Source organism: Lissotriton helveticus, chromosome 10, assembly GCF_964261635.1.
Source record: "Lissotriton helveticus chromosome 10, aLisHel1.1, whole genome shotgun sequence".
Classification (NCBI taxonomy): domain Eukaryota; kingdom Metazoa; phylum Chordata; class Amphibia; order Caudata; family Salamandridae; genus Lissotriton; species Lissotriton helveticus.
The window spans coordinates 1175934040-1175951201 of NC_136071.1; the positions used below are offsets into that span (position 1 = coordinate 1175934040).

General features: G+C 45.6%; 1 protein-coding gene across 1 annotated transcript in view; it reads right to left on the reverse strand.

Annotated features, from left to right (window-relative positions):
- Window positions 1-17162, reverse strand: part of PLCL2 (phospholipase C like 2) — a 399007-nt gene that overhangs the window by 16333 nt on the left and 365512 nt on the right. The gene's annotated exons all lie outside the window — the stretch shown is intronic.

Here is a 17162-nt window from a genome sequence, read left to right on the forward strand (position 1 = left end):
CAGTGATGCAAAGAATCTGCTGGACAGAAGATATTCCAGCCCAAACCATATTGTATTTTATACCTTAGTATTTGTAAGGATACTGGGATAGACAATACATAGGTACCCTATCAACAGAACTGTGGGCAAGCTGAGAAGCAACAGTGCCAAGTCAACAATGGAAGGCTGGAGGCACCTGGAACAACTGGGATGCAAGGATGGTGTTTCACCATCAGCTTCAAAAGTGAGATGATTCACCTCTGACCTCTCCGTAAATCCCAAAACACAGGATTGACCCTCCTGGCTCACATGGTTATGTGCTGTGAGGTGGGGAGAGAAGTAGAAACTACAGAAAGTAAACAGGGCTCTTACAAGATTCACTCTGTGATCCAACCATCATGACCCCAGTGATGAAGGGAGGAAGGGCAGGTCAGAGGTACCAACAGATAAGCTAGGGTTATCATCCCCTGTCTTTAGCCAACCCTAAGGGATGGCCATGCCTACAAGACCCTTCAGACCTTTGTCCTGTAAAGCGGACAGTCCACGGGCGGGCGCCACGTGTCAGCCACGTGTATTGACTCCTCGCTGAGACTGGCAGACTGTTGTCCTGCACTAATCATCTCTCAAAGAGGGGATTTCAGCAGCTTTCACTTAATCTGAGAAAGATTACCGGATGAAAACATGCAGAGCTAAGAAACCAATTATTTGGAAGAAATAGTTCCTGTGGATTAGACAGCATGAGGATGGCCATTGGTTGACGTTGCAAACAGTGCGTTTGCCAGATTAACCCTCAGAATCTGTGAACGGGCACAGATATTAAAATTCAAACTTTCTTTGCACCAAACAGCAAATGAAGGTTCATGATTTGTGCATGAAGCGTTCACTTGAATACACAGCCGTAATGCACACTGACACACAAGAAATTGTAGTGTTAGCACATACCATTGGTTAATGTAGAATGGATCTGTCGTGTCAAAGAATCCTGCACAATGAACCCAGTGCAAGTTTTTTTTTGCTAAATTAACATTACTTTGTCTGCATCAAAAATGTCCCTGTGATAAAAAAAATAGTTTAACTCACCCTCACTGACACCTTAGCCTTAGAATGTACTAATCTAAATTTACCTCCACTGCACATCTCTCCTTAACTCTTACCATGATTGTAAATTTAATCTTGAATCAACTCTAGTCCTTACCCTGTCACGCTTGAATGTATGTTAGGTTTCACCCTTCCGTTAATCCTTACAGGAAGCCTAAACCTAATCTCAAATCCAATCCATAACCCTAACCATCACTCTTAAATTTACTTTAGGTGTAACCATTCACCTAATCCTTACTGTAAACCCTAAACCTAACCCTAATCTCAAATGCAATCCGATCACTCTAGAAGTTATCATAGGTTTGACCCGTACCTTAATCTTTACAGTAAACCTAAAGCTAATCTTAAATCCAACCTTAACTGTCACTTTTGAATTTATGTTACGTTTCACCCTTCGGTTAATCCGTACAGTAAAACTAAACTTAATCTCAAAACCAATCCGTAACCGTCACTCTTAAATTTACCATAGATGTCACCCTTCACTTATTTCTTACTGTAAACCTAATCTCAAATCCAATGCTAACCCTAACCGTAACTCTTTTATTTATCTCGGGTTTGAACCATACTTTAATCCTTACGGTAAACCTAAACCTAATCTCAAATCCAAAACTAACCCCAACTCTTGAATTTACCTTAGATGTGCACCCTCTCTTTAATCCTTTAAATCTGAACCTGTGCTCGAGTCCAACTTTAACTCTCTCAATCCAGACATTCTCTTGAATTTAGCTCAGTCATTACCCTTAACTTAATTTTCATGGTTACCCTATACCTTCCCCCAACTTTTGTATACTATCTAAAAACTTTTCACAATACCCACAACCTGGCACCCAGTAACCAAATGCAAAAAAGACGGGAATGACTTTCCTTGTTGGCAGCTCTCTGCAGTGGGTTTCTGTCTTCTGAATTTGTCACCATGATATACTCCAATGTAGAATACAAATACATCTTATACTCAAATCAGCTGACGGGCACTTAAGAATGATCGTTAACCAATACAGATGTTGGTTTGCTGTTCTTCTTGGGTGTTTTCCTACTGTTTTAAAAACAAGATGGGTGATTTTTTGACTATCATTTATTATCAACTCTTCTGAATCAAGAGAGTCCTCAGAGATTAGGGGTTTCTGTTCTAATACGGGGTCCAGTGGTTCACAGACCTATCACTAACCGCCCAAAACCCTAGAGACGCATGTACTCTTCCAGCGACCAAAGCAACCTGGTATCGATAATGTCCGAGGCCCAGTAAGAGGGAAGGAAAAGGTCTGGAGTGTAAATGGAGGTACAAGGGGAATAAAGGAACATTTACACGAGGTGTGGTGTATGAAACAGAGAGCGTGCAGCCTAATACATCTGGAAGAGATACTGGATTTGGTAATGGTGCCTTTCCTGAAAGAGAGAATAACTGAATTTCATAATCAATACAAAGTGTAACATCCTATATACCATGCACACAATCACACTCTTTCCGAAACAAAATTCTCAAACTATCAACCTTACTATGTCGCTTCCACATCCTCCATTTTAATATAAAAAATGTCAGTGTGTTTGACTTTGAACTCAGATGTATTTCAGTCGATCATTGTCATACGCCCAAGTACATTTTTAGAGGGTTCGCGACCTACTTCGTGATTGAAAGAAATGCAACTAAACGTTGGTTTAATCAGTCAAGTTATCTTGTGTTTGTTAAACTACTTGTGACAATTTATTGGCGTGATCATATGTGAAGATCAAGCATGCGGTGCTTTTACAAGAATACACAGAGCTTCGATTGGTGGGCCTGTTATGGAAACTGTAACATCTCACTAACCCTGGTACTGCCTTGATGACCCACTGGAATAAGGTGACCAACCGTCCGTAAATTTCACTGACAGTTCGTATTTTCGTCCGGCTGTCCGTTGTCCGTGAAAGTTTCTTTAACGGATGCCATTTGCCCGTAATTTTAACAGCTGTTGGGTGACAGCCTAATTCCAACCGTTTGCTGTGGAGACCAAGCAAAGCGATTTAGGATTGGCTTTAAAGGCATAAGGCAATCCTAGAGCTTGCTGGTACACTGCAGGAGTGCTCACATTGGCCCTGAACAGCTTTAGGGTACCCAGCCACGGTACTGGAAGTGCAAAGCATGTTTTTTTTAAGTTTAGAAAGCTTTATTAAATAAGATATACAAATGTAAAACAATTACAAAAACAAATAGCAATGAAAAGAGATAGAAGAGTATTAAAATGTAACAATATGCAATGCAATCCCAAAAAGGGATATAGAGACTGTACCAAGGAACAGAGCTTTTAAAGGTATTTTGTTTTGTGGGAGAGAGAGGAGAAAGAGAAAGAGGGGAAAGGGGAGGAAGAAAAAGAGGGCAACCTAGAATACAAATTCACTGCCTGAAATTGCTATAAGGAAATAAAAATGAAATGCAATAATAAACGTCATTGAAAAATAAGGGAATAAAAGGTCAAATTCAGGGGTCATGTCTAGAAAGGAAATCAGTTAAAGGCAACCATAACAAGTCTTTTTTGATTAGTAAAGGTATCGTGGTGGCAAAGGCACAATCAAGCCTATGGTGATGACATAACAAGTTCCACCAAGCATTATATGAAATCTTTGAAGTATCTTTCCAGTTGGTTGTAATTATCTGAAGAGAAATAGCTATATAAAGATCTATAAATTGCAGAGCATGTCTTGAGCCTTTTCCTTTGGCTGGGTTGGAGGCGGGGGAACTGTTATTGTCAGAAACCGGGCCTAATACATTTTTGGAGGTTTCCTGCAGTTCTGGCTATTCTTCAGGAGATCCTCATCGCTCGATACATTAAATGACAGATAAAATATGGTCTGTGCGATGGTGTAACATGAGAGCACTGGGCCCCAGTGCAAGCAATGATAATGTCCCCCGCTGTCTGTTTGCACAGTAAAAGGCAACTGTAATTGGTGTGCAATGGACCCGGTGGCGATGCTCCTTCTCCACCGTTGATAGTTACTGCCCTGTATCACTGTCATCTTAATGATTTTCAGGGCCCTGTGCATGACAGGTTTAGAGGCCCCCTGCTCTGAACATTTCTGCATTTTATTAACCATTTTCTGAAAACTGAAGCTTACATAATGCACAAAAACATTAAAACTATGTTAGTTTTAGAAACTGAATCATGCAGAAACAGCTGATATATGTCTTCCCTTGGGGCCCAACAAACCTTTAAACTACATTGGAGGGGGGAGCACGTTGAGATAAATAGACATACATAATATCGAAATAGATCATCTTCCTAGGGGAGGGAGGGAGCTTTATAGCTTGCAGTCCTTGGAAGTTGATCACGTTGCCCTTGCCTTAAAACGTCTCTGCTCTGTATTTTTTTGCAAATGGCAAACTTACTTTAAACAATGAGGCGTAGCTTCCGTGTAACTGTGTACCACAAAAACAGTATAAAAACGTTCGAGGTGGTTGCTGCAAAGGCTCTGGAAGAACTGTCGAACTCTAAACTATGCGCATTAGTGGCGCCCAGGGCGACAATCTTTGTTGGTGCCCTTCCCATTACCTTCTTTATGTATTCCCTGACTACCACCCACCATGGTGCCCCTCATCTCTCCTTAGCCCCTCTCTCACATGTAGTTAAATCATAGCTCTTACAGCTAGTCATGTATATACACTGTACAACGAATGGCCAACAGAAGGTCGAGCCGCACTTAGGCTCCAGGGCTTGGGATTACTTTTTAGTATATTTTCCTGCTTTAGCAGGTCTTCGGAAGCACTACTATGGCGGTTGCGTTGCTACTACCTCACCGCATACATAGATAAGTCTGCTGTGCAACTGGCACCCATACCTTTGCCTCAGGACTCCTTATGGTTCTCAACCTCGACTTTCACCGGTCGAGAACGAGGTAAGCATCTGAGGCGGACCTCGGTGTATACTGAAGGCGACCAGCAGCCTGTGCCTGGCTGGAACTTTAAGAGTCCCTCAGTCCATTGTGACCGATTAAGGAGTCGTGTATATTGCCCGCAAGTTACTGAACTCAAACTGCCTGCTCAATTTCTGCGTTCATCGATATCCGGAGAAGAAGCTCGCCATTTTAGATTGAGGGTGAGGGGTGTGTCCGTCCCATGGCCTATCCTAGGACTTGCCTTAGGAACTACAACAAGAGTGACATTCTTGATGGGCCTCTTCTGTATGCAACTCTGCAAATAAAGGTGAGTGAGTGAGTGAAGGGATGGCTGGATGGATTAGTGAAAGGGTGAATGGATGGGTAAGAGCGAAAGGACGGATGGATGAATGAAAGGGTGGAATATGGGCGAGTGAATTGGTGGATAGATGAGTGAAAGGATGGATGAGTGATAGGGTCAATGGATGGATTCATGAGTGGATGAGTAGAAGGATGGGTGGATGGATGGGTAAGAGTAAAAGGACGGATGGATGAATGAAAGGGTGGATGATGGGCGAGTGAATGGGTGGGTAGATGAGTGAAAGGATGGATGAGTGATAGGGTCAATGGATGGATTCATGAGTGGATGAGTAGAAGGATGGGTGGATGGATGGAAGGAAGGATGGCTATGTGAAAGGGTCAATGGAGAGAGAAAGGGAGGATGGATGGATGACTGAAAAGATGATTGGGTGGAAGGATGAGTGACTGGGTGGATGGATGAATAAGTGAGATGATGGCTGGATGGGTGAAAGGGTAAATGGATGAATTGATGGATGGGTGGAAGACTGGGTGGATGAGTGTACGGATGGATAGGGTGAAAGGGTGGATGGATGAGTGAAAGTGTGGACGGAGGGATGGATGGATGGAAGGAAGGAGACATGATGGGAAGGTTTGCAAATGGATGAATATGTATGGATAAAGATGGGATTTCTTATATACTGTAGTGCGACCTCCTCTGATGTGTCTATAAAACGTACCTTTTGTCTCGTAGTTTTGTCCTTAAATTTGACCTCCTGTCCTGAATTTTTGTCCTGAATTTTTACACTCACCGTCCTGAATTTGCACCCATGCCGGTTGGTCACCCTACACTCGAAGCTCCCCCAAATACTGCCCCCACACACACAACCCCTTCCCCCAGTACAATACAGCTCCATTGTATTTATCCATCAGTAGCGCTGCTTGCGTCAACCACAGTGCTTTTATTTCTCTTTATTAATAGAAAATGGATGGTAGGGTCCATGAAACAGGCAAGAGACGTGGCAGGAACCTATCCCAAGATCCTCTTGTGATCTTTGCATCAGTCATGCTCCAGCAAGACCCGGCCAACAAACAAACTCACCTGGAGAATTATAAACCAGAAATGCGTTGGTACATGGTACAGAAACCAGGATTCTGAATTCTGGGTATCGGGGCCTTGAAATACCCAACAATGGATGTCTGAAGTTCTCCACCATCCAGGGGCGGCTAATGCTTTGCTAAATAGGGTGTTTCCACTGCTTCCCACCACCGTCATGAACTGCACACTACTACAACTACCCCGTTCTGCTAAGACCCTCACCAGGTCACAGGCAGCATCTCAGCGATCCACGCCTGCCTGTTCTTTACTCTTCAACACCCACTGACAACAATTTCAAAACCTCCCACATCGGTGGCCTGTACTGCTCCTCTGTGGAAGACACAGCAGCACTTGTACAACATGAACCAGCGGCAAGCCCTGGAAAACCTCCTGCCCGCTCTTAAACCTCGACAAGCAGTGCTTTAAGAGGAGGGGCCTCTAAAAGTGGTGAGGCCAAGGAGGCATAAATAGGAATCCTTCCAAGAGGTGTCCCATGTAAATAAGGTTGTGGCTTGAAACATGAGCTAAAATCCTGTGTGAGATTCAGAGCACTAAGAGAAAAATAACACCCATTTGGTGTTATAGAAAGCCCTCACTCACCGACCTAGTCGGTGACATGCTTCATCATTGGGCCCCACTGGGAGTGGCCGAGTGCCACCCCAGTGTGCTTCAACGCCAGATTTACTGCAGAGAGGGTAATGTGAATTTGTTTGTGGCTAGGTGGTTATATAGGTGAATAAAGGAAGTGTAAGTGGTGAGGTTAAAAATGTCCTAATTGTATCAAAAAAATTCCTTTATTGCCTGATCAATAAGACATATTAAAATATGTGTAGGAAAACTGAGCCAAATAGATTGAATGGCTTGTTTCCTATAAATTTACATGCTGGTCAACATGTTTCTGCCAATGTTGGTGTTAATTTACCTGCCATTCGTCAGGACCTATGGTGTACTAAACCCCGGCGGCATGGACACGCTAAGGCCCACCCTACCAAAGGACGTGAAAGTAAAAAGTTATGTCAAAAAAGTGCAACAAAATGATAGGTACTCGCAATTTTGGAGACCACGCAAAAAATTAAAATGCACTTGACAGGTGAGATTCTATCACACCACCACACCACACCATAGAATCTCACCTGTCAAGTGCATTTTCATTTTTGCGTGGTCTCCAAAATTGCGAGTACCTATCATTTTGTTGCACTTTTTTGACATAACTTTTTACTTTCACGTCCTTTGGTAGGGTGGGCCTTAGCGTGTCCATACCGCCGGGACACCACCCCCCGCGCCACGGGGGAATTAGCCCCGCAGCGAAGGGGCTAGGTGACGTGAATGACTCCACCCGTTAGGCCAAAGTACTGTTCTATTATCTCTCTTTAAGAGATAAGGACCTAACTCCAATGCACTTTATATTCAAATGACAGCGCGTTTCTAGAAATGATGCGGACAAACACTCGCTCTGTGTGCCCTCTCGCCTCACAAATTCACAAGATAAATAGAACTGAAGTCTGGGATCGAGATGCTGGCAGCCTTCGCACGGCACCATATGTTCAATTTTCTTAATTAGAACAAACCGAGCAAATTGTGAAACACAACATCAAAAACTGGATTCTCTGACTTGGTAATATATGGAGCAGTCACGGCTCAATACGCGTGGGACGCGGCAGAGGAGTTCTTTGCCATTGTGAGCAAGGCCTGGGCTGATGACAATAAGAGCTGGAGAAACGCAACATTTCGTAAACACATTAAAGTTTGTGGACAATGGACAGCAAAGGTCCGTGGTGGGTGAGTGTGGGGGAATGTTGGGGTTTTATGGGTAAGGTGAGTGTAGGGGAAGCAAAGCATATACAGCTAGTTGCTGACATGCACAATGTGAAACCAGAAAACCTGGCATTAATCCTGGCTTCTCCGCTTTACCAAATTGTGTGATCCGAGACAATAGCTTTATTTCTCTTTCCTTCCTTTTTCTTCATTATCACATATACGAGGACCTCGAAATAGACAACTTCAGGAAACGCGTTGTACAAAGCCTTAACTTCTCCTGTGCTTGACTTAATAAACTATATAGTTTTACTTGTATAATACGAACCCAGGTCCCCCAGAGAGTGCAAATAACAACTGACTGGGTCTTAGTTCACTATTGGCATTGTTGTCAGGGTGGAGGGAAGAATTAATGTTTCTAAATTTATGTTTGAAAACTCACTTTTAAAATAATATTTTTCAATGCACTGATATAATCTGATGTACTTAAGTGAAAAGGTTCTGCACTTTAATTAAAAACACTTTTTGAACTTTGAAGCGACTTAATCATATTTTTACATTTTTGCATCATGGTGGTTTTCAAAATGAAGGTGCTCCTAAAGTTTAGGGGTGCACGACTCAATAGTTACTTCCTTTGACACCAATAAACCTTTAAATATATGCTTGCCTGTTTATTTAACATATTTTTATTGTTAGCACTCTAGAAAACTGCAATGGAGAGTTGCTGTACACCAGGGGGCGCCACATAAAAGGGTCAGGTGGGCTGCATGCCCCGCCCCAGGTATCAATGGCGTAAACAAATCATGACCCGCTTTGTTAAACTCTCCTTCTCATTTTTGGGCGCTTTTATTGTCCAAAAAACTGTGGTATAAAAACTCCTATTTTACAGGGAACGGTGATATTTCACAGTTCAGTGAACTAACTAAACCTGCGGCCCGCTATGCACTGCTTATGACCTCAAATATTACATCACTCAAAACATGTAAAATTACATCATTAATGACATCACTGATGACATCTCAAATAACATAAATGATGACGTAACGGATGACATTATCCAAGGAATGCAATAGTTTCCTTTATACTTTTGATACTGGAAGGTATGCACTGAGCAACACCCAGACTCAATTTTCTATCACCTTTGTGGCGCTGATGGGTGCCATCTTTCACAACATCCAGGACATGAAGCATATCGCTGAAATCCTCCACATTTTGTACATGTGCACTTTTTATAATGGTATTTAAGTGCGTAGAAAATGTAAGTGCCCTGTAGACATTAATGCGATCAGCAATTTCTGTAAGAATAAATTTCCATAGTATGGTGTGCGTTTCCAGCAGCTATGGTACCATCGCAGGCGTTGGGTGGACTTCTCCGATGGGGGTAGGGAAGACACTTAACAATCAGGGGGACCTTTTTCGACCGCAGATGTGGGCTCGACAGGCATGGGGGAGGGAGTCATCTGAACCCCATGCTGCTACTGACTGGAGCAGGGCCCACGTGCTAGTCCGCAAAGTGTCGTGCACTAACAGGGTGAAGCTCATACACTTCATTTACCTTCATCGCACGAAAACCAGCCCATATATTCTCAGTAAAATCTACCCACATAAGGCGTCAAAATGTCCCAGGTGTGGAGAGGACTGGGACATTTCTTTTTACATTTAGTCCAACAGCGTCAGAATCTTGTTGGGCTGAAGTGGTTCCACGGATCGAGGGGGCTTCGGGGCTCCTGATCCCAGTTACACCACAGTAGGGTGACCAGGTGTCCCGGATTTGCCAGGACGATGACCAGTTTTTCACCAGCTGTCCCGGCAGATTTCAGGAAATTTAGCTCCTGTCTTGGCTTTTAGAGAGAGGCGACTGAAAACGGTGGGAGGTGCTTTTTTATGGTTTACAAAGCAGGGATAGTTATCAGTTGTTTCAAGAAAGCAATTTAATTACCAGGCAAGCTACTGGGTTTAAAAAATTACATTTTATGTATGTTCTAACCTCCTGTAATTCTCTACTGAGGAGGGCTGTCATTCTGCCCGCACGCTTGAAGTAAAATTGTAGTCCTTCTTCTATTTCCCTGAAATGTACCGGTTTTCGGCTTTAAATTTCTGGTTACCCTACACCACAGACAGGTCTGTTGGGCATGGTGGCCCAACTTAAAGGCAGAACAATGTCATATGTTTATGCAGCTTGCCCTTCTATTGGCAAATAGGCGGGTGGCAGTTGGTTGGATGGGTGCTCGGGTGTAGCTAAGCCTGCAGGTCAGAGATGTCCTAGAGTGGGCGGTGGCTGAAGAACAACCTATCAGGCTGTCCAGGCACAATGAAAGGGCTCAGGATGATATCACAACTGTGGGCAGTGTCAGAATTATGCGGATAGTGCGGCTGGATCAGCTGTAGACATTAGCACGGATGAAGAGATATGCGGCTGGCTGAAAGAGTGTAGCTGGGAAGCGTTTGACTTATTATACATAAGGCTCCCTGTTTTCCGTTTTTACTGATTTTTACAGATAAATACAGACAGAAAACCTTTGATTTTCTTGTCTGTATTTATTTTTAAATGTGGATAAATATGGAAATTGGGTGTTTTTTTAGTGATTCTAAGTACACTTTGCCATGACTGCCAGGCCAATAACTGTGTGGATTGATATATAAGGTGGTTAAAAAGAAGGAATTTCAGTAAAGAGGCTTAAACAGCAGTTGATATGCTCAAGGCTGATACTGAAATGTGCATATTTTCATATAAGGGCATTGATTTGTCTTCCGCAGGTGTTCATATCACTGAAACGTGATAGGCATTCAATCATGACAGCATATTTATTGTTTAAACAAATGTGTAAATATACCAGTTTTTTTTTTTTTTTACAAAACCCATAATAAATACGGGTAAATACAGATTAAGTTGACAAAAAATAAATATGGATAAATACAGACGGAAATGTCCCAAAAATAAATACCATAAAACCAGGAGCCCTAATTATACAATATACTGCATGTGTTGTTATATCTGATTCTCGCCCTGCTCGCTTTGCCACTGGATTCAAGCTAGCCTAGCTGACGAGGGGTTTTACCCCAAAACCGGTCCGAGGATGCTTGTTTTCGGTTCAGGGAAGACCTGGCTTGGCAGTTCGGGCTGGACTGTTCCCATGAGGCACAGGGTCAGACTGATTTGCATATAGCTGGGTCTGAACTGGGGTGACGAAGTGAGCTAAAGAACGATGATGGATTCAAACCAGATCTGTGACTGGGAGTGAGTGTCTGAAAAGATTCAGCACTCCGTACATCATCTGCTTGTGTTTGCTATATCCAATACTCCACAAAACACAGCTGCACCACTTGGCATCACCCTATTCACAACACTTCATCCAAGTCATGCAGTTAATAACCAATGCCATCTCAACAGCAGGTCCATATCCTCTCACAAACCTGCATTGAAACCAAACGCGTGTAGATTGATGTGAACCAACAGTTATGTGACACACTCAACATGGCAACATTATGCACACAACACAGTCTCAACGCCTTGTGACTAAGCATTGGCACCTCAACAGGACAACCACATTTGCTGAAAAACCTTCAGATCAACGCTTTTGGACATCTTAAATACACCAAGGCCACACGCGAACAAGCATCAGTGCTGCACAACTGGCTAAAACCTGATGAACTGAGAACTTCACCTAAAGACAAGCAATGGACAACCCTGCACAACCCAACAAACATGTCCACACACCTACCTAATGCACTGCATAGAGACACAGCAGCATCAAACCAAGTCTCTATGCCATCACTGAAATGTATCTATCCGGCCACTCTCCAACATGACACCCTACCAGCCATCACCAAACACTATCTATTTAGCCACTCTCCAACATGACCAAACACTATCTATCCACCCGCTCTCCAACATGACACACCACCAGCCATCACCAAACACTATCTATCCACCCGCTCTCCAACATGACACACCACCAGCCATCACCAAACACTATCTATCCGGCCTCTCTCCAACATGACACCCCACCAGCCATCACCAAACACTATCTATTTAGCCACTCTCCAACATGACCAAACACTATCTATCCACCCGCTCTCCAACATGACACACCACCAGCAATCACCAAACACTATCTATCCGGCCTCTCTCCAACATGACACACCACCAGCCATCACCAAACACTATCTATCCGGCCTCTCTCCAACATGACACCCCACCAGCCATCACCAAACACTATCTATTTAGCCACTCTCCAACATGACCAAACACTATCTATCCACCCGCTCTCCAACATGACACACCACCAGCCATCACCAAACACTATCTATCCACCCGCTCTCCAACATGACACACCACCAGCCATCACCAAACACTATCTATCCGGCCTCTCTCCAACATGACACCCCACCAGCCATCACCAAACACTATCTATCCGGCCTCTCTCCAACATGACACACCACCAGCCATCACTAAACACTATCTATCCGGCCTCTCTCCAACATGACACACCACCAGCCATCACCAAACACTATCTATCCGGCCTCTCTCCAACATGACACCCCACCAGCCATCACCAAACACTATCTATCCGGCCTCTCTCCAACATGACACACCACCAGCCATCACCAAACACTATCTATCCGGCCTCTCTCCAACATGACACACCACCAGCCATCACCAAACACTATCTATCCACACACTCTCCAACATGACACCCCACCAGCCATCACCAAACACTATCTATCCGGCCACTCTCCACATGACACCCCACCAGCCATCACCAAACACTATCTATCCACCCACTCTCCAACATGACTCCAGCGATCACCAAACACTATCTATCCGGCCACTCTCCACATGACACCCCACCAGCCATCACCAAACAATACCCACTGGGCACCTTCGCTCCGGTGAACAAGCACTGAGACCCGAAAAGCGCCTAGACTCCGAGACCACTATAGAACCTACAAATGTACTACACAGAGACTACTCTCAATACAACAAAACCTTCCTGGTGTTAAAAAATAAACGCAGCCCTGTGAAGGGCACGAGCGACAGCACAAGTAAGATGTTTCCTGGCCTGTAAATGTTCACAGCGTGGGAGGGTGTGCGCATGCGCTGCAATAATATTGAGTTTTGACTCGATTCCCTCCCACTCCTTCTCCCCCCCCCCCCTCCCCCACCACCACCCCCACCCCCACCTCTCTCACCCCGGCGACATAATTCAGCAGGTGATGAATAACAGGAGAAAACTTCCCATTAGCAGCGCTTAATTGCCAACATTTCTTTTAAAATATATGATCAGCATTGTGATAACCACAATAATCAGGCCATTGTCTGGGTATAAAAGCTGGATTTTATAGCACGCGCTCTGCAGCCCGCACCCACACTTAGCACTGAATATACAAAAAAAACGACTATGTTAAGCTGAAAAACACCGCCGATTAACTGCTAATTTAATCAGAGAGGGGGTGACTGCCAAGAGGTCTTTTTACTGCTGCAGAAGACAAGTAATTTTCCAAGCCTGGAAGAAAGTCGAGGCGGACGGGCTCATGTCTGCTGCAGTCTTGTGTCTGAGAGGAGGTGACAAGCCTCAAGGTGCCTGGAGAGGGCCGTCTCCATCACCCACTGGGGGGGGGGGGGGGGGGGGGGTTACGGGGGGGAGGCACTTATCGCATCACGGATGGATTCATTGTGACATGCACTTGCACAGGCAGTCACACCTGGTGTCAAAGGTAGAGGTCACTTTCTTCTAGGCACTGGGCTTTGGACTGATGGTATAGTGTGGGCTTTAGGCTATAGGCCCCCAGGACGGTGCCCTCGGGTCATAGGTGGGACATACCTTGCTGTGGGGCAGTAGATGGGTATGTGGCCGGCTGGCGGCCTTCGAGGGGCAGCAGCTGCAGCCTGTGCTGCACCTGTAATAGGCAGGATGCGTCACGGTCACTGAGGTGTCTGCACTGAAGGCACGACACATCACGGTCACTGAGGTGTAAGCACTTGTTTGAGGCAGGATACATCATGGTCACTGAGGCAGGGGCGCAACTAGGCCTTCATTTCGGGGGGGGGGGCTAACATGGCAAAAGAAGGGGCGTGGCTAATGTTAATCAATGGGGCGGAGCTAAAATGGCAGATAATCAGGATCGGTTAATGCCCCGTCACACCTTAAAACCCATACCCGCCCTGAACCCTAAAATTACCCCCGGCACCCCAAAACCCATACCCATCCTGATCCCTAAAATTATCCCCCCCTGGCACCCCAAATCCCATACTCACCCCACACCCTAAAATTACCCCCTGGCACCCCAAAACCCATTACCACCCTGAACCCTAAAATCACCCCCTGGAGCCCCAAAGCCCAAACCCGCCCTGAACCCTTAAATTACCCCTGGCACCCCAAAACCCATACCCACCCTGAACCCTAAAATGACCCCTGGCACCCCAAAACGCATACCGCAGTGATCCCTAAAGTTACACCCTTGCCCCCCAAAACCCATACTCACCCTGAATCTTAAAATTACCCCTGGCACACCAAAACACATACCCACGCTGAACCCTAAAATTAACTCCCTCACACCCTAAAACCCATACCCGCCCTGAACCCTAAAATTACCCCTGGCACCCCAAAACCCATACCCATCCTGATCCCTAGAATTATCCCCCCCCCCCCGCGGCACCCCAAAACCCATACCCACCCCACACCCTAAAATTACCCCCTGGCACCCCAAAACCCATTACCACCCTGAACCTTAAATTACCCCTGGCACCCCAGAAACCATACCCATGCTGAACCATAAATTCCCCCCTTGCCCCCCAAAACCCATACCCACCCTGAACCTTAAAATTACCCCAGGCACCCCAAAACCCATACCCATGCAGAGCCATAAATTCCCCTCTGGCACCCCATAACCCATACCCACCCTGAACCCTAAAATAGCCACCTGACATCCCAAAACCCACACCTGCCCTAAACCCTAAAATTACCCTTGGCACTATAAAACACATACCCACGCTGAACCCTAAAATTAATCCCATGGCACCCCAAAACCCACACCCACCCTGAACCCTAAAAGTATCCGCCCCCCTGGCACCCCAAAACCCATACCCATCCTGATCCCTAAAATTACCCCCCCCCGCGGCACCCCAAAACCCATACCCACCCCACACCCTAAAATTACCCCCTGGCACCCCAAAACCCATTACCACCCTGAACCTTAAATTACCCCTGGCACCCCAGAATCCATACCCATGCTGAACCATAAATTCCCTCATTGCCCTCCAAAACCCTGAACCTTAAAATTACCCCAGGCACCCCAAAACCCATACCCATGCAGAACCATAAATTCCCCTCTGGCACCCCATTACCACCCTGAACCCTAAAATAGCCCCCTAACATCCCAAAACCCACACCTGCCCTAAACCCTAAAATTACCCCTGGCACTATAAAACACATACCCACGCTGAACCCTAAAATTAATCCCATGGCACCCCAAAACCCACACCCACCCTGAACCCTAAAAGTATCCCCCCACCCCTGGCACCCCAAAACCCATACCCACCCCACACCCTAAAATTACCCTCTGGCACCCAAAAACCCATACTGAACCATAAATTCCACCGGCACCCCATAACCCATACCCACCCTGAACCCTAAAATTGCCAGCTGACACCCCAAAACCCACACCTTCCCTGAACCCTAAAATTACCCCTGGCACACCAAAACACATACCCACGCTGAACCCTAAAATGACCCCTGGCACCCCAAAACCCATACCCACCCTAAACCCTAAAATTGCCCAAAACCCATACCCGCTCAGAACCCTAAAATTAACCCCTGGCACCCCAATTTGTAACCCACCATGAACCATAAAATTACTCACTGGCTCCCTAAAACCCACACCCACTCTGAACTCTAAAGTTACCCACTAGCAACCCCCAAAAAAAAATTAACACTACAAACTTATATTACAGTTGCATATTTGGAGGGGACTGTCCTCTTTGACGTTTCTATGCATGTAAGTCAAGAACAACATTCACAGTAACCTAGATATGCAGGCAGTAGGTAATGATGTGCTGAAAAATGCATTAAAGTTACTGGAACTTACATAAAAAACTGCTGCCTGCTCCTCTGATACTATACTGTGGAGTCGGGCTGATCAGCAGCACTGCGTCCTGGCATCCAGCCCCTCGAAGGTCTCAGAGTAGATAGGTCTCCTGGATTCTCCTTGCCTGGGTCCCCTCTGCTTCTTCGCTGCTGCCCTTGGATGCGAAAATAGAAAGATCCATGGCCCTGTTCACCATTTATCTGGTGAGCAGTGCGGTGGATGTGAATTCCATCCAAGTGCACCACAGACAGCAGGGTGAAAGGGATGGCAGTGCAGGTGATGCTTTTCCTTTGAAAATTAATTTCTGCTGGTGTCTTAGCCCAGGGTTTGCTGTCTGTGCACTTGTATGGAATACACATCTATACAAGTGCACAAACAGCACACCCTGGGCTATGACGCCAGCAGAAATTCCCATACAAAAGAAAAGCGTCACCTGCACTGGCCATGCCTTCCTCCCTGCTGTGCACTTCACACCCCATGCTTATAACCCATCAAGTGCTTAGGTGAAATCCCTGCCTTCAGGCAAGGATTTCACCTCGGCGGCGCCACTCTAAAGGAAATCAAGAGGTGAGGGCAGGTGGGCTTCACTCGAGGAAACTGTTCAGAGGCTGGCTGTCTGCTCGGGCTGCTGGGCCTCTCAGAATGCATAATAAAAATCACATTCTCGGCTCCGATGCGCAGCGTTAGTTAATGATTTCAGTGCGCGTCATCTTAGCCCGGGCAGAGGAGGCGACGGGGGGGGGGGGGGGGCTGAAGCCCGGTGAGCCCAATGGCTGTTGCGCGCCTGCACTGAGGTGTAAGCACTTGTTTGAGGCGCGACACATCACGGACACTGAGGTGTCTGCACTTGTTTGAGGAAGGATACATCACGGTCACTGAGGTGTAAGCACTTGTTTGAGGAAGGATACATCACGGTCACTGAGGTGTAAGCACTTGTTTGAGGAAGGATACATCACGGTCACTGAGGTGTCTGCACTTGTTTGAGGCATGATACATCACGGTC